We start from the raw sequence: 27,998 nt of genomic DNA on the forward strand, positions 1-27,998 counted from the left end.
CCCTGACAGTATGGCCCCTGGACACCCTTTTAGCTCAGTAATGAGGTCACTCCTGAGGTTCACCCTTCAGCCAGGGATTGGACAGGCCCATAAAACAAAATGAGACTAAAGGGGCACACCAGCCCAGGGGCAAGGACTAGCAGGCATGAGGTCATTAAAAAGACAGGAAAGAAAGAAAACACCAAAATGGATGTCAGAAGAGACTCTGAAAGTTGCTCCTGAACATAGAGTAGCTAAAGCAAAAAGGAGAAATGATGAAAAAGAGCTGAACAAAAGATTTCAAAGGGAGGCTTGAGAAGACAAAGGGAAGTATTATAATGGAACGTGCAAAGACCTGGAGATAGAAAACCAAAAGGGAAGAACACGTTCAGCATTTCTCAAGCTGAATGAATTGAAGACAAAATTCAAGCCTTGAGTTACAATATTGAAAGATTCTACAGGGAAAATACCAAAAATGCAGGAAGCATTAAAAGAAGAAGGAAAGAATACACAGAGTCACTGTGCCAAAAAGAATTTAGACATTGAACCATTTCAGGAGGTAGCATATGATCAAGAACCGATGGTACTAAAGGAAGAGGTCCAAGCTGCACTGAATGCATTGGTGAAAAACCAAGCTCCAGGAATTGACGGAATAACAATTGAGATGTTTCAACAAATGGTTGCAGTGCTGGAGGTGTTTACTCATCTATGCCATGAAATTTGGAAGACTGCTACATGGCCGACAGACTGGAAGAGATCCATATTTGTACCGTTCCAAAGAAAGGTGATCCAACAGAATGTGGAAATTTTCGAACAATATCATTAATATTACACGCAATTAAAATTTTGCTGAAGATCATTCAAAAGTGGTTGCAGCAGTACATTGACAGGGAACTGCCAGAAATTCAAGCCGGATTCAGAAGAGGACATGGAACAAGAATCCACCCATTGCAGGTATCAAGGAACATCTGTGTATGTGGTGTGATCTGAGAGACCCAAAGAGCCCCTTTTCCTCACATACAGTACAAAACTCAAACCAAAGAAAGGGATATTGTTGCTGTTGTTAGGTGCCGTCGAGTCAGCTCCAACTCATAGTGACTGTCTTAGCTATCTACTGCTGCCATGACAAAAATACCACAAGTGGATAGCTTTAACAAAGAGAAATTTATTTCTTCACAGTAAAGTAGGCTAAAAGTCCAAACTCAATGCGTCAGCTCCAGGGGAAGTCTTTCTCTCTCTGTCAGCTCTGGAAGAAGGTCCTTGTCCTCAATCTTCCCATGGTTGAGGAGCTTCTCAGGTGCAGGGACCCCAGGTCCAAAGGATGCGCTCTGCTCCTGGTGCTACTTTCTTGGTGGTATGAGGTCCCCTGTCTCTCTGCTTGCCCCTTTCTTTTATATCTCAAGAGATTGCCTCAAGACACAATCCAATCTTGTATGTTGAGTCCTGCCTCATTAGCAACTGCTGCCCATCCTCCCTTATTAACATCATAGAGGTAGTATTTACAACACACAAGAAAATCACCCAACACCAGGAATCATGGCCCAGCCCAATTGAAAAACACATTTTTGGAGGGACATAAGTCAATCCATGACAGTGACCCTATGTACAATAGAAGGAAACACTGCCCGGCCCTGTGCCATCCTCACAATTGTTGCTATGTGTGAGCTCATTGTTGCAGCCACTGTGTCAGTCCATCTCACTGAGGGTCATCCTCTTTTTCTCTCATCCTGTACTTTACCAAGCATGATGTCCTTCTCCAGGCACCAGTCCCTCCTGATACCATCTCCAAAGTACATGAGCTGAAGTCTCACCATCGTTGTCTCTAAGGAGCACTCTGGCTATATTTCTAAGACAAATTTGTTCGTTCTTCTGGCAGTCCACAGTATAATCATAATTCTTCGCCAAAACCATAATCCAAATGCATCAATTCTTCTCCAGACTTCCTTATTCACTGTCCAGCTTTCCCACGCATATGAGGCTATTGAAAATATCATGGCTTGGGTCAGGCGCACCTTAGTCCTCAAGGTGACATCTTTGCTTTTTAACACTTTATAGAGGCAGTTTGCAGTAGATTTGCCCAATGCAATACGTTGTTTTGTTTCTTGACTACTGCTTTCTTAGGTATTGATTGTGGATCCAAGTAAAATGAAATCTTTGACAACTTCAATATTTTCTCCATTTATCATGTGTGGCTTATTGGTCTAGTTGTGAGGATTTGGGTTTTCTTTGTGTTAAGGTATAATTCATACTCAAAGCTGTAATCAGTAAGTACTTCAAATCCTCTTCACTTTCAGCAAGCAAGAACATCTTCTTTTAATGAATCACAAGATCCACAGGCAAGACCACAGGTAAGCTGCTAGCTCAAATTCCAAGAACTGGAGGTCAGACGAACAGGACCCAGTGTGAACAAAAAGCCCCTGAACCTTGCCCAAATGTCTATATATATTCGATGCATGCCACACGCTCAAGGAAGCTCCCTTTCGACTGATTGGCTACTCACAGTAGATCCCATCGTGAAGATGATCATAACATCACGACTGCCAAACCGCTGAGAATCATGGCCCAGCCAAGTTGACATAGAACCTTAACCATCACAAATATTGACTGCAAGTTTCTAGCTTGCAGTCCTGTCCTACAGATTTCAGCCTTGCCAGCCCCTTCAACTGCACGAGCCAATTCCTTAAAAGAATTCTCCTCTGTCTCTCTGTGCATATATATATATATATGCATATATATTTTTATTTTTGCCAATCAAATATATATATCATATTGGTTCTGTTTCTCTGGAGAACCCTGACTGATATAGCAGTCTTTTATAATACTGTTTATTCTTTGCTATTTTTATGTGAGACTGCATTTTGAATAACTTTCCACATCAGTGCATGTAGCGCTGCCCATTCTTTTAAATTAGATCTCTATTGATGGGTATTTAGATTTTTAGACTTTTACTGCTATAAATCATGCATCGTTTCACATAAGCTAAAGTAAATCTGTGGGATAAATACACGTGGAATTGCTAGATCCAAGGGTGTAGATGTGGTTAATTTTTTAAAGCTTGCCAAGTTGCCCTCCCTGAAACCCAGTTCACACCCTCACACTATCATCCTGTTTTTAAAAAAGTCTACTGTTCTAAATTAAAAAAAAAAAAATCTACTTTTCTGTTTATACATCCAGTTTCAAGGTCATACTCTATACAACCGAAACTGTCCTACTTCTGAAATCCAAAACTCAAATGCCACATCTTTGTCCATAAGTTCCATCCAGCTATAGCCATTACACAGGTACTTCAACCTTACTGAGACATTCACCTCATTTACTCCTACACTTTCTTCCTTCATCTGCCTTTGTTCTGTTTCCATCTAACCTAGACTCTTTGGTCTATCCCTTCAGCATCTCTTTCTTTGCCCAAGCTTGGCAGAACTCTCAACCTGAGTAGAAAAACCTAACCATTTGCTTTCTGTAAGCCAACATCCTGGCTGGCAAGTACTCTTAGGGAGGAATCACTCAACCTGGTGGGTGAGTGCCTCTCCAGATCCACAGGCCCCAATGTTACCTGGGACCTCTGTACTGCTCACCCATTATTAACACTCCCTTCCACAGAAGCTCTGTCAAAACTTTCCATTCCCCTCTGAACTTCCCTCTCCTCTCAACGGATGGTCATCCCTTCCACTTTTTCAGGGATCTTGCCCCATTGATTATTCCAGTTCTTTCCTCAGTCTCCCACCTTTCCTCTCTTCTGCCTCTTCTCTTTGGCATTTATACATATTCCAGCCTCTCTCATCTAGAAAGACTCTCCTTTGACCCTCTGTCCTTCTCCTTGCTTTCATACCTTGTCTGTCTTCCTGTTTACTGCCTAATTTCCTGTAAGACTATCTATACTTGTAATCTTTCAATCCTCGCCTCTCACTTAGTTTCCAAACCTCTAAACTCTGACTTCAACTATCATAACCAAAACTAAGGCTTCCAGTAATCTCCTTATAGTAATTACAACGGGCACTTTGACAACTTCCTGTCACTTGACTTGTCTGCAGCACTTGATATCTTTCACCACCCTCCTTCAAGAAAGAGTCTTTAGCAGCCAACAGACACATGAAAAGATCCTTGCAATCATTAGCCATTATAGAGATGCAAATCAAAGCTACAATGAGATACCATCTGTCTTAGTCATCTAGTTCTGCTATAACAGAAATACCACAAGTGGATGGCTTTAACAAAGAGAAGTTTATTCTCTCACAGCCCAGTAGGCTAGAAGTCCGAATTCAGGGTGCTGGCTCTAGGGAAAGAGCTTCTCTCTTATTCTGGAGGAAGGTCCTTGTCATCAGTCTTCCCTTGGTCTGGGAGCATCTCAGTGCATGAACCTCAGGTCTAAAGGATGTGGTCTGCTCTCAGTGCTGCTTTCTGGGTAGTGTGAGGTCTCCGTGTCCCTCTACTTGGTTCTCCCTTTATATCTCAAAAGAGATTGGCTTAAAACACTATACAATCTTATAGATCTCATCAATACATATGCCACTAATCCATCTCATTACATCATAGTGATAGGATTTACAACACATAGGGAAATCACATCAGATGACAAAATGGTAGACAAACAATACTGGGAATTATGACCTAGCCAAGTTGACAGTTATTTTGGGGGGACACAATTCAATCCATTACACCATCTCACCTCTGTTAAGAATGACAGTGATCAAAAAAAATAGAAAACAAATTTTGGCAAAGCTGTGGGGGGATTAGAACTTTTATACATTGCTGGTGGGATTGTAAAATGTTACAACCACTGTGAAAAACAGTGTGGCACTTCCTCAAAAAGCTAGAAATAGAAATACCTATGATCCATCAATCCCATTCCCAAGTATGTATCCTAAAGATACAAGAGCAGTGACATGAATAGGCTTACGCACACCTATGTTCATTGCTGCAGGATTCACCATAGCAAAAGTATGAGAACAACCTAAGTGCCTATCAATGGATGAATGGGCAAACAAACTGTGGTACACACATAAAATGGTTTGAAAGCACGAACCACTCTGTGGAAGAAAGATGTGGCAGTTTGCTTCTGTAAAGATTCGCAGCCTTGGAAACCATATGGGTGCAGTTCTACTCTGTCCTATAGGGTCGCTATGAGTAGGGATTGACTTGACAGCAGTGGAATTTTGCATAAAGAATAATGAGGAGTGGTAAACATCTTTTAAAGTAGATGAATCTGAAAGACATTGTAAACCCACTGCCGTTGAGTCATTTCAGCCTCACAACGACCCTGTAGGACAGAGTAGAACTGCCCCATAGAGTTTCCAAGGAGCACCTGGTGGATTCGAACTGCCTACCTCTTGGTTAGCAGCCATAGCACTTGGCTACTACTCCATCAGCGTTTCCAAAAGATATTATGCTGTATGAAATAAGTCAACCACGAAAAGACAAATATTGTATGGTCCCACTATTATAAAAAAATCAAGAATAGATATACATACAGAAAGCAAAGTTCTTTAACGGTTACCAGAGATGGGAGGGAGAAGGAGGGGAATGCCTCTCTAGATAGGAGACACTTGTTACTTTTGGTGATGGGAAAGACAAGATCAAATATGCGTGAAGTCAGCACACCTTGACCAAGGTAAATAAAGACACTAAGAAGTACATGAGAAAAAGGGACAATTTAGGTAAATGCTATAACATACACAATTTTGCAATAACAGTAAAAACAACTACAAAATATGGTGCAGTTACATGGGTAGATATATATGCATATATGTGTACAGAATGCCACACATGAGTAAATGCACATGCATGTATAGGTGTATCCGTAGGCGTGTGTATACGCACGTTTGTATATATAGATCCACATGTAAAACAAATTTCATAGGGGACACAGTTGTGGAGCCTTCCTGGACATATTCAAACAACTCATGGGATTGGTTTACTGGGTTACAAAGCTTGGGACCATAGTCTCAGGGGACAACTTAGTCAATTGATACAATATAATTCACAAGATAATGTTCTACATCCTGGATTAGTGAGCAGCATCTGAGTCTTAAAAGCTTTCAAACGGCCATCTAAGATACAACTATTTGTGTCTACTTGTATGGAGTAAAAGAGAATGAAGGAAATCAAAGGCTCAAAGAAGAAACTAGTCCACAGGACTAAAAGCCCACACAAAGCACAACCTCCTCTAACCTGAGACCAGAAGAGCTAGATGGCCTGGCTATCACTACCTACGGTTCTGACCAGGGACACAACAGAAGGTCCCAGATAGAAACTTAAACTCCTAAAAAAGGCCAGACCTACTGGACCGATAGAGACTAGAGAAACCTCTGGGACTATCACTCTAAGATAACCTCTGAACTTGGATTTGAAGCTATTTCTGTAGGTCACCTTTCAGCCACATAATAGATCGGCTTAAAAAATAAACAATATCATCCCTGAGTAATGTGCTCCCTTAAACAATTAACTATATGAGACCAAACGGTCAACATTCACCCAAAAGCAAAGACGGGAAGGCAAGGAGGGGAAGGGAAGCTAGATCAGTGGAAACAGAACAGAACTGAAATAATGAAAATACTGACACGTTGTAAAAATTGTAACCAATGGCATGGAACAATTTGTATAAAAATTTTTAAAGAGGAACCTAGTTTGCTATATAAACTTTTACCTAAAACACAATAAAATATTAAAATAAAAAAAAAATAGAAAATGTCTTTGTTTTCCTTTAGCTTCCAGCCCTTCATCTCTTGCGGCTCACTGCCTCCTTCTGTTGGTGCTATGGCCGTATTTAACTCTTTGCAGTTCCTCCTGTAGTGGATATTGTGTTGATTCCCCATGTTCCTAAGTCATCAGTCTGAAGCAAACATGGTAATGTCACTCTCCTTCGAGTGATTTTATTGGGAAGGACCACATATGACCCAATCCTGGCCAATAAGATGTGAAGAGAAATCTGCTTGGGGTTAGCAGAGAGAGGATTTCTTACTCCTTAAGAACAGTCATGTGGAAAACAGTATCTTTTCTTATGCTGAGGGAAGAGCAGAACACAAGGAGGAGGCAAGATGCTGGAGAACACAGAGGAGAGCTGGACTTTTGTGTACTCTGCCTGAGGGTCATACTACATAGGACCTTCTTGTTACATAAGATAATCAATTGTTTTATGGCTTAAGCTAGTTTAAGGTGGGTTTTATTTACTTGAAGGCATCTGAACCCATGCACCATATTCACTCTTCCACATGTGTTGTTCCTTCTGCCTAGAATCTCTTTCCCACCCCTCTTTCCTGCTACCTCTTATTCCTTCTCCAAGTCTCAACTCAGGCATATTTCTACCAGGAATTCTTCCATGATCTCCCAAGAGAAGGGTAAATGTCTTCCTATCTGCTCCCATAATACTGAGTGAGTCTAGAGGTATAACGCGTAACGCCCGTTTGCTTGACTGTAACTCCCACTAGACTATAATTCCTTGAAGAGAGGGATCATGCTTAGCAGCTGACCTCGAACCAGACACATAGGGGTTGCTCACTAAGTATTTGTTGAATGAATAAATCAATGAAGCAATATTGGCAAAGATTCATGGAAATGGGTACCCCCACGCACACACACATAACCGGTGGTAGAGGTTTTCTGAGTGACAACTTGACAAAATGTTTTAGAAGACAAAAACAAATACCCCAGAAATTCCCATTTCTAGGAATTCATTGTTACAAAAGAATCAGAGATGTACACAAAGATTTATTTACATAAAGATTTATTTATACATATGACAGTGCTGTGTTGTTCTTAATGAGGAAGCATTGAAAGCAATCTGCAACAGGAGGGAATTGGTTAAATAAATTATAGTTTATTAACATACTATCTACTATACAGCCAATAAAACTTGTATTTTTGAAAAATATTTAATAATTTAGGAAAATATATTGTTGAGCAAAAAAGCATGTAGCAAAAGCTGTGTGATCCTTGTTTTAAAAATATGTATGCACAATGAAAAAAAACTCAAAAAGTATACACTAATCTTTTAATAGAAGTTATATGAATGGTAGAATTGTGGTTGATTTTAATTTTTTCTTCATGATTTTCTAAATTATCAACAATAAACATGCACTTTAAAACCATGTAGTTTAAAAACACTTTAAAAACATTTAATAATGAAAGCTTACAAAAAAGAAGGGAAGAAATGAAGGGGAGGGAAGAAGAAAAGAGACACACACAGAGAAAGAGATTGAACACTGAGTTCTGAATCAGGACAGCTGAGCTGTAGTCTGAGCTTTACTGTTGAGATGCCATCTAGCTTTGGTCAAGTCATTTACTCTTTGTGTCTCAATTTCCACTCATCTGATAGGAATAATAATATTTACCCTACCTCACAGAATTGTTGTGAATATGAAAAAGTATATGCAAGTGCTTTGAAAACATGTCTTTTATACTATAAGATGGAATTATTGTCATTTATAAGAAATATTGCTTAACCACAGCTCCTCTTCCTGTAATTTGAGTCCTCAAACACATTTTCTTTTTAATATAAAATAATAAAATCAAATCCATTATTTCCTATGGGGCTTTCCAGGCATTTGAGAGAGAGGCCAAAAGATTCATTCAATCAATAAAGGTGTCTGTTTTACTGAAACAAAGAATAAAAAATTCTCCCTCCAGCCTGCCAAAATATCTGAAATCCCCATATTCCTCATTCCTTTGAGGTGATGTATTGAAAGCTTAATGTCAAAATAAAAAGTTATTATTAAAAAGGGAAATATTCTTTCATGCTTTCACATTCTTTGGAAGAAAACAGAGGACCTGTTATTTATGAAGAAGATAGAGATGTGTTGAAAAGCTGAGTCATAGGTCACTACCCAGAGAATCTAAGTAGCTAGAACTTACCTTACAGGCTCAGGTACATGGAATTAAACTACTTAGACTATTTAATGCTCTCAGTGGGGTAGTTCCAAACTGTCTTTATGGGATTATTATGTACTACACATTTTACCTTTCGGCCAAACTGGAAAACATTAGACTCTTATTGTTTGAAAATTTAATGCTTGTTTTGTATTTCTGCCAATCAAATAGGATAAAACAGTATCCCTTGTGGTCTTAATTTGTATTTCTTTCATCTCTAATGACATGTTTATGTGCTATATATGTTTCCTCTTCTGAGAATTCTTTTCTTTTATGAATTTTTCTAATCAATTTGTAGAAGGTTTATATATTTTTGACACTAATCATTTGTTGTGTGTATTGCAAATGTCTTCACCCAATCTTACATTCGTCTTTTCATTTTTTGTTATCTTCCGATGAACAAAAATATATTAATTTTAATATAGTTACATTTTTCAGTGTTTATAGTTGATGCTCTTATTTTATCTTGTATAAGATAAAATCTTTCGCTACCTAAAGGTCTAAATCATATTGACTTAAATTTTCTATCATGAGTTTTAAAGTATTATTTTATTTTTTTGTATTTAAGTTCTTAATCCCTTTTGAGTTGATTTTTGTATGAGGTAGGAGTAGGGGTCAAACACCATCTTTTTGCTTATCGGCCTTTCTCTGCTGACCCGACATACCACTTATGTCATCACTATATTTTCATTAGTGTAGCGGCTATTTCTGGGCTGTCTATCTCATTGGTTAATTTATCTATCCTTGCACAAATATGAACTGATTGTAATGACTATAGCTTAATAAGAGTGACATTATGTTGGTCAAGACCCCTCATTGCTCTTCTTCAATTTCTCACAGCAATTGTTTTGTAGTGTTCAATTTGTAGGACTTACACATCTTTTACCAGGTTTAACCCATATATATTTCATTTTTATGATGCTATTATAAGCAGTATTGTTACTTGATTTCCAATTGCTCATTGCTAGTATATAGAAATATAACTGATTTTTTAATATTGACCTTGTATCCTGCTACCTTGCTTAACTCACTTATTTGTTCTAGTACTTTTTTTTTTTCTTCAATTTCTTAGGGTTTTCTACACAGGCAATCACTGTATGTGAAAGTAAAGCCACTTTTACCTTTTTCCTTTCTAATTCAGTTGTCCTCTGATTTGTTTTCTTGCCTTATTGAATTGGCTAGGACCTGTAGTACAACATTGACTAGAAATTGTGAGAATGGACATCCTTATTCCCAATTTTAAGGGGAAAACATTCTTTTTTTTTTTTTACCACCAAGTATGATGTTATCTGTATGTTTTTTGTTTTCAGTTGTATTTTAGATGAAGGTTTACAGAGCAAACTACTTTCTCATTAAACAATTAATATGTATATTGTTTTGTGCCATCGGTTGCCAACCCCATGATGTGTCAACACTTGCCTTCTTGACCTTAGGTTCGCCATTACCAGCTTTCCTGTCCCTTCCTGCCCGCTCTTCCTTGCCCCTGGGTTGGTGTGCCCATTTAGTCTTTTTTTGTTTTACGGGCCTGTGTAAACTTTGGCCGAAGGGTGTTTCTGTGGATTTTTTGTAGATCACTTTTATCAATTTGAGGAAGTTCCTTCTATTCCTAGTTTGCTGAATATATTTATCATAGATAAATGTTGGACTTTTTTCAAGTGCATTTTCTGTATCTATTGAGATGATCGTATGGTTTGTCTTTTTTAGTATGTTGATATGTTGAATTACATTGATTGATGTTTAAACGTTATACCAATTTTTGCCATTTTTTTTAAAGAAATCTCCTTGGCAAGCAATTAGATTGCTTACCAATCAACTTGCTTATTTTGAGCCTTGTGTTTTAGTTAGTTAGAGTGCATATTAAGTAGCTGTTACTCTAGACTTGTAAAAATGGCATCAGGGAAGCATCTGACCTCCTCTAACTTCACAAGTGGAAAGGAGAATCAAGATCAAGTGCCCAAGGCTGATTCCTATGAGGCGAAGGTCAGACATGCTTCCTCTCTCCACCGTCTTTACCAATTCTGACACCAACTATCCCACCCACAGAACTCTCTGCTTCTCTGCTGCTGGGTCTCTGCCGCCACTTCTCACTGCCTTCAGTGGTACGGCTCTCTCTCTCTCTCGGTTCTAGGGGCTTCTTGGGACAGGGATCCTGGGTCCAAAGGACACACTCTCTGTTCCTGGCTGTTCTTCCTCAGTGGTGGTGGGATCCTCTCTCTTTCCCGCCTCTGGGGTGGCTCCTTTCAAGCCCAGCAGGATGGCAAAACCAACCAATCCCTTTGGCGGGCTACAATTACCTTATCACACAGGCCTGCCCAATCACTGGGGTAGGAGTTACAAGACCAAGGCTAGAAAGGCCACACAAAAGTGATCCATCCTACTGCAGTAGTTTAGCCCTACTACTAAGGGGTAATCATTCTGGGATCTCTTCTGAATGCTCCAGGTATTCAAAGAGTTCTCTCCACTCTGGCTGGAAGAACATGAGTGTCTCCAAGCCCTATGAGAGCTCTGGGTATTGTTCAGATTTCAACTCTGTGGTAGTTGTTCTTTACCGAGCCTTATGGAGTTCCACCCTATTTATGTGCAGCATAGAATTCAGTCATAGAATCAAAGGGATCTCTGTGTAGATTTCTGGAACGCTTTCTTAGAATAACTTTCTCCTTTCCAATATTCTGTCCCAAAATGTCCAGCCACTTGGCCTTCCCAAACTTCGCTTTCTGACTCCTCAGTTCTGTAAGACCTCTGTACTCTGCTGGGGTTCCCCTACCCTACAGTCCAGAAAGTGCTTTCATGCAGAAAGCCAGAGTGATCATAGGATTCCTTTACTTGATTCCCCTTTCTCAGGGCTCACTTACCTGCACTGTTTTCCACTGTCTAAAAACTATTTTTTCCTACATTTTGTCAAATTTTCTAATTATTTGTAATGGGAGCGTAAGCCCAGTACTTATTGTTCTGTCATTTCTACCAGAAGCTGAAACTTTGTTATATTATTAAAAAACAAACAAAAACTATCCAACTAACTAACTAAACACACAAACAAATAAGGATTTTCATGCATTGAGTTAAGAAGAGTGTGTCATGAACTGTGAATTATGATTAATCCAATCCCACACCCCTGAGGTCCTTTTTAAAATAAATTTAAAAAGCCAATTTAATATTTATATTCTCTATTATTGTATGCAATGATGAAAGACAATGTCATTTAGAAATACATAACTTTTGCTACAATGCACAATTGTGGAGCTGGTATATGGCCTTTTTATTTCTTTGTTGTGGCCTAATTCCCCTAAGTATTAAAAAGTCTTTGTCATTTGGGATCGAATCAAAGGTTTCTGGACTAATTCTTCCAGAATGTAAAGGAAATACTATATCCCTTCTTAGAATTTACTCCATACTCAACATTATTCCCTTTTTCTTGTACTCAACCCTGTCTACATCTGTCAAATCCCACTCCTTCTCCAAAATTTAACAGATCTGTCATGTCCTTTACCTATTCTTTCCCTGTTGTCTTAGTTATCTAGTGCTGCTATACCAGAAATACCACAAGTGAATGGCTTTAACAAACAAAAAGTTTATTCTCTCACAGTTTAGGAGGCTAGAAGTCCGAATTCAGGGTACCAGCTCCAGGGAAAGGCTTTCTCTCTCTGTTTGCCATCAAAGAAGGTCCTTGTCATCAATCTTCCCCTCGGTCCAGGAGTTTCTCAGTGCAGGGACCCTGGGTCCAAAGGATGTACTTGGCTCCTGCCTCTTCTTTTTTGGTGGTAGGAGGTCCCCCTCTCTCTGATCACTTCTCTCTCCTTTAATCTCTTGAAGATAAAAGGTGATGCAGACCATATTCCAGGGAAGCTCCTCTTGCATCGAATCAGGGCTGTGACCTGAGTAAATGTCTTAGGCTGGGTTCTCTAGAGAAGTAAAACCTGTGAGATATATATATAGAGAGAGAGAGAGGTTTATATCAAGGAAATTGTTTATGCGGTTGTAGAAGCTGGGAAGTCCCAAGTCCGTGGGTCACATTGAAGGTCTCTCCTGACTCATGTAGCTGCAGTGGCTGGTGAACCCAAGATCAGGCAGTCAAACAGCAGGCCTCTGGCTCACAGTCTGTGAAGGCAGGTAAGCTGCTAGCTCAAGTCTCAAGAACCAGAGGTCAGATGAGGATCCAGAGCAAGTAAAAGCCAGAAAACTCTGCCGGAAAGTTCACATAAATTGGTTGCAGGCCACAACCTCAAGGAAGCTCCCTTTCAGTTGATTGTTTGCTCAGAGCAGATCTCATCATGGAGGTGATTACATTATATCAGATCTCATTATGGAAGTGATCACATCGTTATATACCTGCCGAACAACATCCTAACTGCCAAACCACTAAGAATCATGGCCAGGCCAAGTCAACACACACCTTATATCACAGTTAGGGTGTTACATCCTTCCCTAATCCTCTTTACATAACTTAATCTTGTCTCAGTAACCACAGGCAGAGATTAGGACTTGCAACACATAGAACAATTACATCAGATCACAAAATGGAGGACAACCACACAATACTGGAATCATGGTCTGGCCGAGTCAACATGTATTTTTGGGGGACACAATTCAATCCATGACACCTGTCAATATCTTTAAATGGAAACATAGCTTTCCCTCCTCTGTGTTTCCACGTTTATACTTCCCACAGGATACTTATCACATTCTAACTTGTATTATAATTGTTTATATATGAGTCAAATTTGCCACACTCACACCCCCACCCCCCCACCCCCTTAGGCTATAAGTTTATCAATGGCAAGGATCAAATCTCAGTCTTCGTGATCTCCTAGCACCTTGCACTGGGCCTATCAAATAGTAATGCTCAGTAAGTCATTGCTGAATGAATGATGGAAGAAAATGGAAGGGCCTCTAAGGCAAGCTTAGTCAAGCCAGTTTTTACCTAAACCCAGCACTCCTCACTGCAGCCTAGAAATGCAAGCATTGTGGTTCTCTGAATGTGTGCTACAAAGCCCAGTGGTCCTGGTATGGCTGCAGTTCATGCCATGTTCTCCCTACCCCGAGTTTGCATGGAGAGTAGGTGTTCCCTAAATTGGTTGTAAGAATGAAAGGCCACAGGCTTCACGTTTCTCTTCTTTTTCATCTCTGCCAATCTCTATTCCCATTTCCAGTCTTCTTTCAATTACTGAAGCTCTGGAAGCTAAGAATAACAGGTCCCAGTAGCTTTTGTATGCATGCCTTCCCATGGTGAATAGGTGTGTGTGTGTGTGTTTAAATGGTAGCTTTTCAGTCCTTCCCTGATACAGCTTCCAGCATTGAGAACACAATGGGGTCAGTGGCTTTTTGTGTCTATAATCTTTCTCCTCTTTAATGTGTTTGGCTATTTATCTTTGACTACCTGCTGATTCAGGAGGCCTGGTGGTGCATTGGTTAAGCACTCAGCTGCTAACCAAAAGATGAGCAGGTTGGACCCACCAGCTGCTCCAAGGGAGAAAGATGTGGCAGTCTGCTTCTGTAAAGATTTACAGAAACCCTATGGGGCAATTCTACCCTGTCCTACACGATCATTATAAGTCAGAATGGCAGTGGGTTTATTTTTTTTGGCTTACCCTCTGATTAAGATCTCTGGATGGTGCAAATGATTTGTGCTCATCTACTAACCTAAAGGTTGGCAGTTCAAACCCACCCAGCAGTGCCACTGGAGAAAGGCCTGGCAATTGCTTCCATAAAGATTACAGCCAAGAAAATGCTATAGAGTAGCTCTACTCTGTAACATATGGCGTTGCCATGGTTCAAATTGACTCCACAGCAACAAGTACTCTCTGATTGTCCCTGGGTGGTGCAAACGGTTAACATGCTTGGCTACTAATAGAAAGGCTGAAGGTTCGAGTCTACCCAGAGGCATCTTGAAAAAAAGGCCTAGCAAACTACTTCCAAAAAATCAGCCATTGAAAACCCTATGCAGCACAGTTCTCCTCTGACGCACATGGGGTCACCACGTGTCAGAGTCAACTTGACAGCAACTGGAACCCTCTGACTGCAGAATTAGTCTTCAAATTGCTGTGTTCTTTACAACTCAAAGTGAATTGGAGGCCACAGTGTAACTCAAGCAGATGAAGGCTTATTTATGTACTTTTTGGCTCTTTGTTGAGATATTTATGTAGTAACACCTTCTAAACGCAAGGCAATGCCTTAGGTGCTGGATTTGCTAAACTGATTAAGTCTTGGTCTGAAGTGACTTACCATGTAGATGGAGAGATTGATGAAAAAAAATTAGTACACAATGCAAAGAGTGCCATTTACATAGAGAGATTGATGAAGAAAAATTAGTATACAATGCAAAGAGTGCAATAAAAGAGGGTAGACAGAATGCTTTGAAACGTAAAGAGGAGATAACTTTGCATGAGGGAAGTGAGTATGATATCTCAGTATCTTGGGGAAGGTAAAATCTAAGTTGTATCTTCTAGGATAAGTGGAAGTTCACCAAGCAGAGATGGGTGGATAATTCAGCAGAAGGGAATAGCATGTGCAAAGGTAAAGAAACATGGAAGGTTATGGTTTGTTTGGTGTATTTGTGGTAGATGTTTGAGGAAACTGTTGGAAAAGTAAGTTTGAGCTAGACTCTGCAAGTTTTATGATCTGCTAAGAAATGTGAATTTGATCCCATAGGCCAGTGTTTCCTAAACTTTGGTCATGTTCTTTCCAGTTTCTGATTATTCCCATATCTGTATAACACCTATACCAAGGTTCACCCAGCAATTTTTAAAAATATCTTTAATTTTGTACACTTAAGATAGTTTATTATGTAATATTTGATTGTTAAAAAAGAATGTGTATTATATAAATTACAAACAAGAAAAATAGAATGAGTGTTTGAGAACACATTGTTCAATATAAGCAAATCATTTTTATCCATGTTAAGAACTAGAACATTTCCAATTGTGTAACTTCCCTGCCTCTGCCAAGAGGTTACCATTATACTGTGTTTTGTGTTCATTATTCCCTTGCTTTTTGAAGAATTACTTTATCTCATATGTATATATTCCAAAACACTCTATTATTTAGTTATGCTTGTTTTTGAGCTTTAGATTTCGATTTGTGGCAACATTGTGGAATAGGAATTGGTGCAGGAGGAAGTCTGGAGGCAGGGAGACCATTAAGAGGTGACTGCTATAATCTAGAAAACAGACAAGGAGAACCTGGATTAAAACAGCATGGACAGGAAAGGGTAGATACAAGCTATTCCAAAGACAGAATCACTGAAACCAAGATATCGTTTGAAAGAAATATATTTTATATAGTAAGAGCATCTTTAGAAATCTATCTTTTGTAATATTTCCAATACTAGAAGTATTTTGTTTGATTTATTGGTATAAATAGCATTTGTTTGTTTGTTTGTATAAAAAGTATTTCTATTGTACTTTGACCTTTGCTGTTGTGGTGGTTCCCTGTGGTTCTTGGGGAATAGGAAAAAGCAAACCTATTCACCTTCTTCCTAGAAGGCCTGCTCCAAGACTTTTAAAGATAAGTAAATAAAAGCTACATTATGTACTTTTGGGTGATGTTTAAGGTGTGGCATTTTATGATCCTTACTATACAGCTGAACCAATATTCAGATCTTAGTTTTATAATTCCAAATCTAGAGCTTTCCCTCTCAAGCATTAATGCCTTGGGTTTGCTTTTTCATCCACCACACCCAGGCTTTCCCCATATTATTAAAAAAAAAAAAAAAAAACTCTACCATCTTTTTGTAATTAGTCCAAACAAAATCACTACTGTTTTCTGAGTAACTCTGGAAAAGACCAATAATTTGAGCAGTATTTGTAAATTGTAGTTAATTAAAGGCTGTCTACACTACAGGATTTTTCACTTTATAAAATAAGAGGTTGAACTAGCTAGTTTTATTGAGACTTGAGTAATTAACTTGTAATTTGTGGTTGGCTCAACGAAGCCACCCACTGGAAGGGAGGTCTGGGCACTCCCCAAGTGCTCGCGCTGACCAGGATCGGGATATTTGAGCAAGGCAGGATGGCTTGGAAGAAGCATTCTCCAGCCAGGAGGCCACTCATGCTCTACCCATTAGACTTGGAAACTAGTTCAACTCGCTGGACCCAAAAACAGTCACGCAATAGGAGTTTTAAAAATATGAAATGATCACTTGTGAAGATACCAGGTGGGATATAGTAATTGTCAGTTTAGTTTAAGTCTTCTTTGAGAGTCAATACCCTTCCCACCTCCCTAAGTTATCATTTAATTGAGCAATTTCCTTAGTTTGAACCAGACAGGTTGCTCAACATATAAAGTGTTTCACAGACTAGGAAAGCCAGTCATTGGGAGATTAAACATCTTGGATAAATTAGCATTGCTCATCAGTGGTGGAATTCCAATAGGCCCCAGTGGTTTGAACACCACTACTTGGCTGTGGGCCTCTTAGACTATTCAATTCAATTCAAGTAACATTTATTTAGTACCTAGTATGTAGAAGTTCTATACTAAGTACCCTGCTAATGCTGCAATAGATTCCAAATGGACTGGGCAACTTGGGACCATCTCAAACAGTTTATAACAGGGTCCCCTATCTCAGTGTGAAAAGATGCTATTTGTCTCCAAAAAACGTTTTACTGATTGGGGAAAGGAAGGAGGGCGTGGATCTCTGTGAATGAAGAATTTGAGGGGAGGGGTTCTGTTGTCTCATCTTCCCCAGTGGAAATTCTGACAAACTTGAGGCGGGAAGCCTGGCGCAGAAGGGGATTTGGTGGTTTAGGGACTGAGATCTTTGGATGTATTTGCTGTTAGATGAAAACCTGTGACTTAATCTTAACAGGATGTGCATCCAGTGTTTAGTGAACACTTTGTTGGGTTGACACACATTTCTTTTGCATCCCTGATCTCCCAGTCATTAGTCGTATTTGAATATGTACTTCTACTCTAGAGTTTTCCTTTCTCAATTGGAGAGATTTTTTTTTAATTAAAAAAAAAAAAAAAAGTCCAGATGACTGATGGTAGAAGCAGACTAGACAGGAGGCAGGTAGATAATCTGACAAAAAGGACAAAAATTAATTTAAACAAAAACTCTGCTCATATTGTACACTGTAAAAAGTTGAACTGGCAAAAATTGTGTAACAGATATTTACAACACCAACAAAAATAGTTGTACCACCAAACACCTCATGGGATTTGGTTCTTTGGTTTGGAGGTTTAGGGTCATGGTTTCATGGGGCATTTCAGTTAACTGGCCTAATAATGTGTTTAGTGCTTCTTTTCTATCCCCCAGTTCATTGCGTAGTGCCTGGGGTCTTAAAAGCTTATAAGTGGCCACCCAAGGCACAACAATTGGTCTTCATTTACCTGGAGCAGCACAGGAAGAAGGAGAGTCAGAAATAGGAGAATATGAAATATGAGACTAATTTCCTCCATAGACAACTGCCTCCTTTGCCATGAGACCAGAAGAACTGGATGGTGGTGCCTGGCTACCATTGAACATTTTGATCAAAGACTCCATAGAAGAATCCTAGTCAAAAGAAGGAAAAGGCAGAACAGAATTTCAAACTCTAAAGGGCTCTAGACTACCTAGAGCTATGGAGGGTGGATAAAGCCCTGAAACTATTGCCCTGAGATAATCTTTAAATCTTAAACCAAAGTAACCCCTGAGATCACCTTAAAAATGAATAATAGCTTAGATTAATTAGTAAAACAAGACTGCCTTGGACATTACACTCTTTTAAGCACTATCTATATGGAATCAAATTGACAACAGCAACTCGAGAGATAGGAATTTTAGGAGTCAGTGAGTTTATGTTAATGAGGTAGGAAAAACTCAGAAAAGGAGGGTGATGAGAGCAGTTGTACAACTCGAAGAATGTAATCAATGTCATTAAATTGTACATGTAGAAACTGTTGAATTTGTGTATGTTTTGCTGTGTATATTTTAAACAACAAAATAAATGAAATTTCATAAAAGAAAAAAAAATTCTATAGAAGAATCCTCATCAAAAGGGGAAAAATTCAGAACAGAATTTCAAATTCTCATCTAATCCAGTCTTTCTAGATCCATGGAGCCTGGATGAACCCCTGAAACTTTTGCCCTGAGATGATCTTTAAACCTTAAACCAAAAATATCTCCTAAAGTTTTCTTAAAACCAAATAATAGTTTAGCTTAACTGGTAAAACATGTCTGCCTTGAGCATTATGACTTTTTAAGATCTACCTAAAACCCATTGACTGGTTGCCGTCAAGTCGATTCCGACTTGTAGTGAACCTATATGGCATCAAATTGACAACAGAGAAATGTGGTGTCTGGGGTCTTAAATGCTAACAAGCGGCCATCTAAGATGCATCAATTGGTCTCAACCCACCTGGATCAAAGGAGAATGAAGAACACCAAGGTCACATGACAACTATGAGCCCAAGAGACAGAAAGGGCCACAGGAACCAGAGTCTTATATCATCCTGAGACCAGAAGAACTAGATGGTGCCCGGCCACAACCCATGACTGCCCTGACAGGGAGCACAACAGAGAACCCCTGAGGGAGCAGGAGATCAGTGGGATGCAGACCCCAAATTCTCATAAAAAGACCAGACTTAATGGTCTGACCAAGACTAGAGGAATCCCGGCGGTCATGGTCCCCAAACCTTCTGTTGGCCCAGGACAGGAACCATTCCCGAAGACAACTCATCAGACATGGAAGGGACTGGACAATGGGTAGGAGAGAGATGCTGATGAAGAGTGAGCTACTTGTATCAGGTGGACACTTGGGACTGTGTTGGCATCTCCTGTCTGGAGGGGAGATGGGAGGGTAGAGAGGGTTAGAGGCTGGCAAAATTGTCACGAAAGGAGAGACTGGAAGGGCTGACTCATTAGGGAGAGAGTAAGTGGGAGTATAGGGTAAGGTGTATATAAGCTTATATGTGACAGACTGACTTGATTTGTAAAAGTTCACTTAAAGCTCAATAAAAAGTATTAAAAAAAAATTGACAACAGAAACTCAAAAGATTAGATAGGAACCTTAGGGGGCAGTGAGTTTATGTTAATTGAGGAGGAAGAACCCAGAAAAGAGAGTGAGAATGGTTGCACAATGCAAGAACTGGACACGTAGAAACCGTCAAATTGTTGTATATTTTGCTGTGTATAGTCTCAACAACAACAAAAAAATAAAATAAATTATTTTTGAAAAGAGCTCTGCTTATGGATATATTTCATGTCTAAATCCGAAAAGGAAGCTGTTCATGAGCTGTGATCTGTTATTTGATACTGAAGAGTAACACAGCTGTAATTAAAATCTTTCAACCCAATGCTTTATCCAGAGAGATCTTTTCAGAAAGCCAGGCAGTATTTATCTCATAAAAGCAGCCCTGGTTTTACAAAATTGATTTACATGACAGCTGTTATAATGATGATGTCTGGGCCCAGGGTGCCAGAAACATGGTCCTAAATTGGGCCTCTCAATTTCCATGGCATGACAGAGTGAGTGTGCATCCAGTCAGAGGAATAATATCCTAAATTTGCATAGTGTTTTTTTTCCAAAGCACTTTCACATCTATCTGAACATGAAATTGTGCTGTTAACTAAAACTCATTAATTTCTTTCTACTGATCATTTGACCACCACTCTATTTATTTTTTCTATAGACTGTGTTGCTGAACTAAGTTTAACTAAAAATCTTAAGGTTGAAAACTGCATTTGGTGATCTTTTGGTCTGAGGCTCAGTAAGTCCTCCCTATGTGATCTTCTAGAGTCCTCCCTTAAAATGGAAATACCCCTTGGACGGACAAATGGCCCTGGGGCTTAAATTTTAGTTAACGATTTACCAGGGATTCATTGGCAGCTGCCTGAAAAGAGGGAGAGAAGTGTTAAGTTGGTAAAGGAAGTTCCCTGGACAGGGAGGGTGCCTCCAGGAGAGGAGGACCATGAATTGGGGGAAACTCCACCTTTCCAATGCTAACCTTATCACTCACCAACCTTCCTCTTTAAGCTACTTTAGGTGATCCAGTACCTGCTTGCAGGCCCCTACTCTTCCCTGATAGAGTATGTATGTTTATTTGCTCAGTTAACCTACTTTGTCTGTGTCTAGACTAAGTTCTACAGGTACAGGGACTCTTGTCTGCCTTCAACATTGCTTCCCCAAACCAAAAAAAAAAAAAAAAAAAAACCAGACCTGTTGCCAACCAGTCGGGATTCCAACTCATAGCAGCCCTATAGGCCAGAATAGAACTGCCCCATCGGGTTTCCAAGGAGCAGCTGGTGGATTCAAACTGCTGACCTTCTGGTTAGCAGCAGAGCTCTTAACCAATGCACCACCAGGATTCTGCTGCTTTTCCAGCCTTTCTAGATGCCTGGAATATAGCAGACACTCAGGAAATATTTATAGAATGAACAAAAACCTTAATCTATAATTTTAGGCCTATTTGTAATATTTAAACTTCTCTTTTGTGCCATCACTGTTTCAAAAGGAATTGCCCCGGAGCACTGCAGGAACTGAGATATATCTTTATCTTGAGTCTCTGTAAGAGAAAAGTATCCAATTTTCCAATGAGATAATAAAAATAATAGACACATAACATTTATTGAATGTTTATTGTGTGCTGGGCACTAGCCTAAGCACTTTATTGGCTTATTTCTCACCATAACTCTATGAGGCGAATGCTATTATTACTCCCATTTTACATATAAGGACATTGTGGCACGGAGTTTGAGTCTACTTGCGCATAGATTTTCCCTTTCATACCACGGAAAAAGGAAGAAATTGCTGAATGATAGTGACATAAAAAGTTATTTCCTATTTGTTTTTAATCAAACTTCAGTGTAAAGTCAATAAAAATTAAACTCAAAAAAAAAAAGACAACAAAAAGAATTCACCCCTCAAGAACCTAGCACAGTGCCTAAGTAGATAATCATATAACAGCCTAACTAATGAGCTCCTAGAAGCCACATGGGTGTGAAACTACGTTTGATATAGATGTTGAAGAGTAGAGGATTCAAGATAGCATAAAAACTATGTCCACCAGGTGGCACTCGTCCCTCTAAATGAGGCTGGAAACTATTCTGCTTGTGCTGTCAGCATCAGTGGCAAAAAGATTCAAGTGCTGACCTTCAGACTGGAAGCTGTCAGACGCCCATCCAGCCCTGCCAAATTTGTTCTAAGGGGTAAACGTTCTCTGGTGCCTAAACAGTATGGTGTAGTGGATAGATGCAGGTGTCTAATTTCAAATCCAAATTCAAATGCAGGTCTCTGTTTAAATCCCAGTCCTACAAGTTACTAGACTAGTTAGTAATATGACTTTGGGCAAGTTACTTAGCTTTTCTGTGTTCTAGAATCCTTCTCTGTGAAACTGGACAATCAATGTACCTGTCTTATTCTGCATCACCTGTTGTAGCAGTGCTTTGCTCACATGTTGCAGTCGAGTTCGTTCCAACTCACAGTGGCCTTATAGGACAGAGTAGAGCTGCTTCATAGGGTTTCCAAGGCTGTAAATCTTTACAGAAGCAGGCTGCCACACACCTTTCTCCCAAGGAGCAGGTGGTGAGTTTGAACTGCTGACCTAATGGTCAGTGGCTGAGCACCTTAACTGCTGTGCCACCACCAGTGCTCACAGAGGGCCAATTAATGTCCTAGGAAATGGGAATAATAATGTGACCTGTCAGTAGCTGGACACTCAGATGCATTCAAAGCTTGACTTTGCTCAGAATAGACCATCAAGAAGACTGGTAGTTGAAAAACTTTATATATATATATATATATATATTTTTTTTCCCACCAACACCACAACAACAAAAAAGAAGACTGGTAGCTTTAATGAACTTAATAAACTTGAGCTTCAGTTTTAAATTGTAGTGTGAGGTTATGGCTATTTACTAGGTGAAGTTGGTCATTAGCACAAGAAATATTTATTTAGCACCTCCAAGGAGCTAGCCACCTCTTCAGGTGCTGCTGCTCTAACGATGAGCAGAACAGGTACTGTCCTCACCCTTTTAAGGTTTATAATCTAGCATGAAAGGAAGACATTAAACAAATAATAACGTAAAAGTAAACAATTACAAATGTGCAAAGTACCAGGTCTTATAGAAATGTAAAACAGGTGGATTTAATCTGGCCTGGGGGTCAGGGATGAGCCCTGGTGGCACAGTGGTTAAGGTGCTTGACTGTTAACCCAAAGGTTGGCAGTTCAAAACCAACAGCAGCTCCACTGGAGAAAGATGTGGCAGTCTGCTTCCATAGAGATTTATGACCTTGGAAACCCTATGAGGTTGCTGAGTTGGAATTAACTTGCAGGGTAGGGGTGTGGTTTTGGTTTGGGGGTCAGGGAAAGCTTCAGATAGGAAGTGATGGTAGGAAGCAATCAAGTAATTAGTCCAAAAGAGAATAGATGAGCATTCCAGGCTAAAGGACTGGCATTTGTGTAGGCCCTCAGGTGGGAAGGAACCTGCTGAAGTCAAGCAATTGAGAGAAATTCAGTATAGCTTAAGGGGAGAAAGGGTAGGGCAGAGGGGCTGGAAGCTAGAGAGGTGCCTTATTGGGCAATGAGAAGTATTAAGGGGTTTTAAACAAAGAAGTAGCATGATCAGATGTATATTTTTTAAAAGGTCATTATAACTAAAATGTGGATTATGGATTGAGGGAATAAGACTGGATTGGAAGAGACCTCTGAGGAAGCTTTTGCATTAATTCAGTCAAATATAATGGCAGCCAGAACCAGTATGGCAGGAAGTGAATGCCTCTGAGAGACACTGAAGGGCTGGACTTGACAGGATTTGCTGATGCAATGTAGGAGAGGGAGGAGTCAACTTTTCTGGCTTAAACAAGAGGGTTGAGGCACTCACTACCATTTCCTAAAACAGAGAACATTGGAGAAGTAGCCACTTTGGAGGAAAGTTTACGCGTTCATTTCAGAACGCTCAGAGTTTGAGGCATTTAACAAATATTCAAGTGGCACTGTTAAGAAAGTACTTAGATATTTGTGTGGAGCTCAAAAGAGAGTTTGGGGTTGTGGGTCTAGATTCAGAAGTTGTCTGCATAAAGATATAAATTGAAGTTACGATGAAATTTCCAGGGAGAAAATGTAGAGTGAAAAGAGTAGATGACCTGGAACAGAACTCTAGCCAGTATTTTCTAAGTCGGTAGGGATGAGCAATCAGTAATTAGGAGTTAAAACATAGAGGGAGCAGTCAGCAATGTAGGAGGAATATCAGAAGGCCCAGCCTTCTCCTCCTCAAAACATGATCAAGAAGTGGAAGCAGGCAATGGGATTCAAAGCTACTTGAGAAGTCAGGGACAATGAAAACTAAAATATGTCCTTCGGATTTGGAGACAAGAAAGTCATTGGTGACCTTCATTAGGGTAGTGTCTATGGCATGTTGAAGGCAGAAGCCAGATTGCGATGGGTTAAAAAGTAGGAGGTGAGGAAATGATAATAATACTGCTACAAGTTTGGCTTGGAAGGTGAAGGGATGGCTTTTTTTAAGTTGAAGAAACAAAGGATTTTAAATGCTGATACAAACAAGCCAGTAGGAAGGGAGATGTTGGGAATACAAGCAAGAGAAAGATCTCTGAGAAGGCAACAAGGGGTGGGATCCAGAACACAGGAGGAACGACAACTACCCAAGAGAAGGAAGTAGGCAAATTCTGGAATGTTTGTAGATTTAGCAGAGTTAGCCAGCTAGTCCTTCTATATGCTACCAAGTATTTTTATTATCTACGTATAACAATGCATTTGTTATTTTAATAAAAATATCTTATTGCTATATTGTATTTTAGGGAGGTGGTATCGTGTTATGGTTAAGAACATAGATTTTGGATTTAAATGGTCCTAAGTTCCTTTTTTTTTAAGTTCAAAGCCCAGCCTTACCACTGCACTTTGCTAGCTGTGTGACCTTGGACAAATTATTTAGCCTCTCAGAACCCATGTCTTCATCTGTAAAACGGGAATAATAGTACCTGCTTCATAGAATAGTTGTGAAAGCCAAGTAGGACAATATCTGTAAAGTGCTGACCCACCCCAAAAAAACACAGTCAATAAATAATAGGTATAATTATTGCTACAGTATTACAGAACTTGCTGTGTTGCATGGTAATTATTCGTTAGGAAGGCCTTCCTCTCTGGACTGTAAATGCCTAGACAGCAGGTTTCTCCCACTCCTAGTAGACTACCTGGTAAGCAGTAAGCAATCCATACATGTTTGCTGGAAGATAAAATAGTTACCAAAAATGTCAGACCAAAGACTTTTTCTCCAGGAGTCCTGCATCTTTATAGTGATTTTCAGAACAACCTCTACCTGCGAGCCGTAACTCTTACAATCAATCTTATACAGGGCCCTTTCCACTTATAACACAAGCTAGCATTCAATGACTGCTTGTTATGTGCCAGGTTTTGTTCTGTTGTATTATTCATTTTATTTAAACCACCCTATAAGATGGATGGATGGAGTCCCTGAGTGGTATAAATATTTAACGAGTTTGGCTGATAAGGTTGGTGGTTGGAGCCCACTCGCAGGTGCCTCAGAAGAAAGGCCTGGCAATCTACTTCTGAAAAGTCAACTACTGAAAACCCTATGGAGCGCCTTTCGGACACACATGGGGTCGCCATGAGTCAGAATTGACTCCACGACAACTGGTAATGAGGTGGATATTACTATCTTCTTTACCAGATGAGGAAGCTGAGGCTCAGGGAGGGTGATGTGAATTCTGTGGTTTCTGAGGTTTTGTTCTGATTCCTAGAGTGAAGTCCAGGGTGTCTGTCCTTCCATTTGAATACTTAGCCAGGAGGTGAGGAAAAGAAGCAACGATGTATTTTTTTTCCCCCTTTAGTAAAACATTTTGTTTATTTCAGAGTCTCTCTTTTCTCTTCTGGAAAAACAAACAAAAGAAATTCTTGTCTAATTCATGATTTTACCCCTGCTGAGGGCTCCAAAGGAAGTTCAGGGCAGGATTTCTCCCCTGCAGAGCCCTGTTCAAGGATGCAAATGAAGGTTACAACACTGTGCTGAGGGGCTAAAATGTCCGAAGCCATTATCATTTTTATTAGGAGGGATTTGAAATATGCTTTCAAGACATTAATAATGATAATAACATTTCAAATTCTATCTGTCCGTATAAAAACAATTAAATTACCCACAAAACCATAACAACTACCAATAAGCTAATAACATTGAAAGTAGAGACATTAAGAATTAAACAAAAAAAAAACCCCACCTTTTTCTCAAAGAGAATAAAATTTTCCCTTATGATCTCTACTTCTATGTTAATGAAATTTCTCAATTATTTGTCCATTCTGTCTACATATGTAAAAGATATGTTTTAAAAATAAGGAAAGTCTTGAAACTAAGGAAACTGCTTGGAATCTTTCCAGATTCCACATTTGTTCCTATTGACCAGAAGTTTTCTGACTTGGGAAAATATTTTATTTCCCTCTCCCTTTTTAAAATGTCCTACAAAGACCTGTATTAGGATGGGAAACATTTTCTGAGTCCCAAAGGAGTCCTCCGCTTGCCTGAAAGATAGCTGCACTGAGTGTTGATATGAATGAAAATGCCTCAGAATAACTTTTTAAAACATTCTACGCATATTTTCTTCATTCAGAGTAACATTAATCGTCTTATAGAATAAGTGTGATTCTGGAGAGCATTATTGTTATTTTTCTTTTGCTTACATCATGAAAGATGTAAAAAAAAAATTACTTATAAGAGAGTTGGAAACTCTGGTGGCATAGTGGTTAAGTGCTACAGCCTCTAACCAAAAGGTCAGTGGTTCGAATCTACCAGGCGCTCCTTGGAAACTCTACAGGGCAGTTCTACCCTGTCCTATAGGGTCGCTATGAGTCAGAATCAACTACGGCAACGGGTTATAAGAGAGTTATATGGTGCCTTCGCAACCGGATCATTTGGTAGTTTATTCTTCAAAAGCATGGACAAACGATTTAGCGCTAGACTACTTGCCAAAAAACGGCGGCCCAAACCTACCCAGTAACACCTCAAAAGACTGGCCTGGCAATCTGCTTCCGAAAGGTCACAGCCTCAAAAACCCTATAGAGCAGTTCTACTCTGCACACATGGGGTCGCCATAACTCGGAATTGACTCAATGACAACTAACAACATTCTTGAAAAAGTTTTCTTTCACAAAATAATAAATGCTGGAGAGGCTGCAGAGAGATTGGAACTCTTATACACTGCTGGTGGGAATGTAAAGTGGTACAACCACTTTGGAAATCTATCTGGCGTTTTCTTAAAAAGTTAGAAATAGAACTACCATACAACCCAGAAATCCCACTCCTCGGAATATACCCTAGAGAAATAAGAGCCCTCACACGAACAGATATATGCACACCCATGTTTATTGCAGCTCTGTTTACAATAGCAAAAAGCTGGAAGCAACCAAGGTGCCCATCAACGGATGAATGGGTAAATAAATTGTGGTATATTCACACAATGGAATACTACGCATCGATAAAGAATAGTGACGATTCTATGAAACATTTCATAACATGGAGGAACCTGGAAGGCATTATGCTGAGTGAAATCAGTCAGAGGCAAAAGGACAAATATTGTATAAGACCACTATTATAAGATCTTGAGAAATAGTATAAACTGAGAAGAACACATACTTTTGTGGTTATGAGGGGGGGGGGAGGGAGGGAGGGTGAGAGAGGGTTATTTACTGATTAGTTAGTAGATAAGAACTACTTTAGGTGAAGGGAAGGACAATACTCAATACACGGAAGGTCAGCTCAAATGGACTGGACCAAAAGCAAAGAAGTTTCCGGGATAAAATGAATGCTTCAAAGGTCAGTGGAGCAAGGGTGGGGGTTTGGAGACTATGGCTTAAGGGGACTTCTGAGTCAATTGGCAAAATAATTCTATTATGAAAACATTCTGCATCCCACTTTGAAATATGGCGTCTGGGGTCTTAAATGCTAACAAGCGGCCATCTAAGATGCATCAATTGTTCTCAACCCACCTGGATCAAAGGAGAATGAAGAACACCAAGGTCACATGACAACTATGAGCCCAAGAGACAGAAATGGCCACAGGAACCAGAGTCTTACATCATCCTGAGACCAGAAGAACTAGACGGTGCCCGGCCACAACCCATGACTGCCCTGACAGGGAGCACAACAGAGAACCCCTGAGGGAGCAGGAGATCAGTGGGATGCAGACCCCAAATTCTCATAAAAAGACCAGACTCAATGG

The 27,998-nt window shown here is 39.7% G+C and overlaps 1 long non-coding RNA gene across 2 annotated transcripts in view; it reads left to right on the top strand.

The window, feature by feature from the left end:
* The window catches only part of LOC126077936 (uncharacterized), an 83,856-nt gene that overhangs the window by 39,498 nt on the left and 16,360 nt on the right, over positions 1 to 27,998 (top strand). The window contains exon 4 of one of the 2 annotated variants that reach the window (XR_007517892.1): positions 2,274 to 2,721. The exons of the other annotated variant lie outside the window; for it this stretch is intronic. This is a non-coding gene — a long non-coding RNA (uncharacterized LOC126077936). Of the gene's footprint in view, positions 1 to 2,273; positions 2,722 to 27,998 lie in introns of those variants that run through there. 2 annotated transcript variants of the gene reach the window in all.

Source organism: Elephas maximus, chromosome 6, assembly GCF_024166365.1.
Source record: "Elephas maximus indicus isolate mEleMax1 chromosome 6, mEleMax1 primary haplotype, whole genome shotgun sequence".
Lineage (NCBI taxonomy): Eukaryota > Metazoa > Chordata > Mammalia > Proboscidea > Elephantidae > Elephas > Elephas maximus.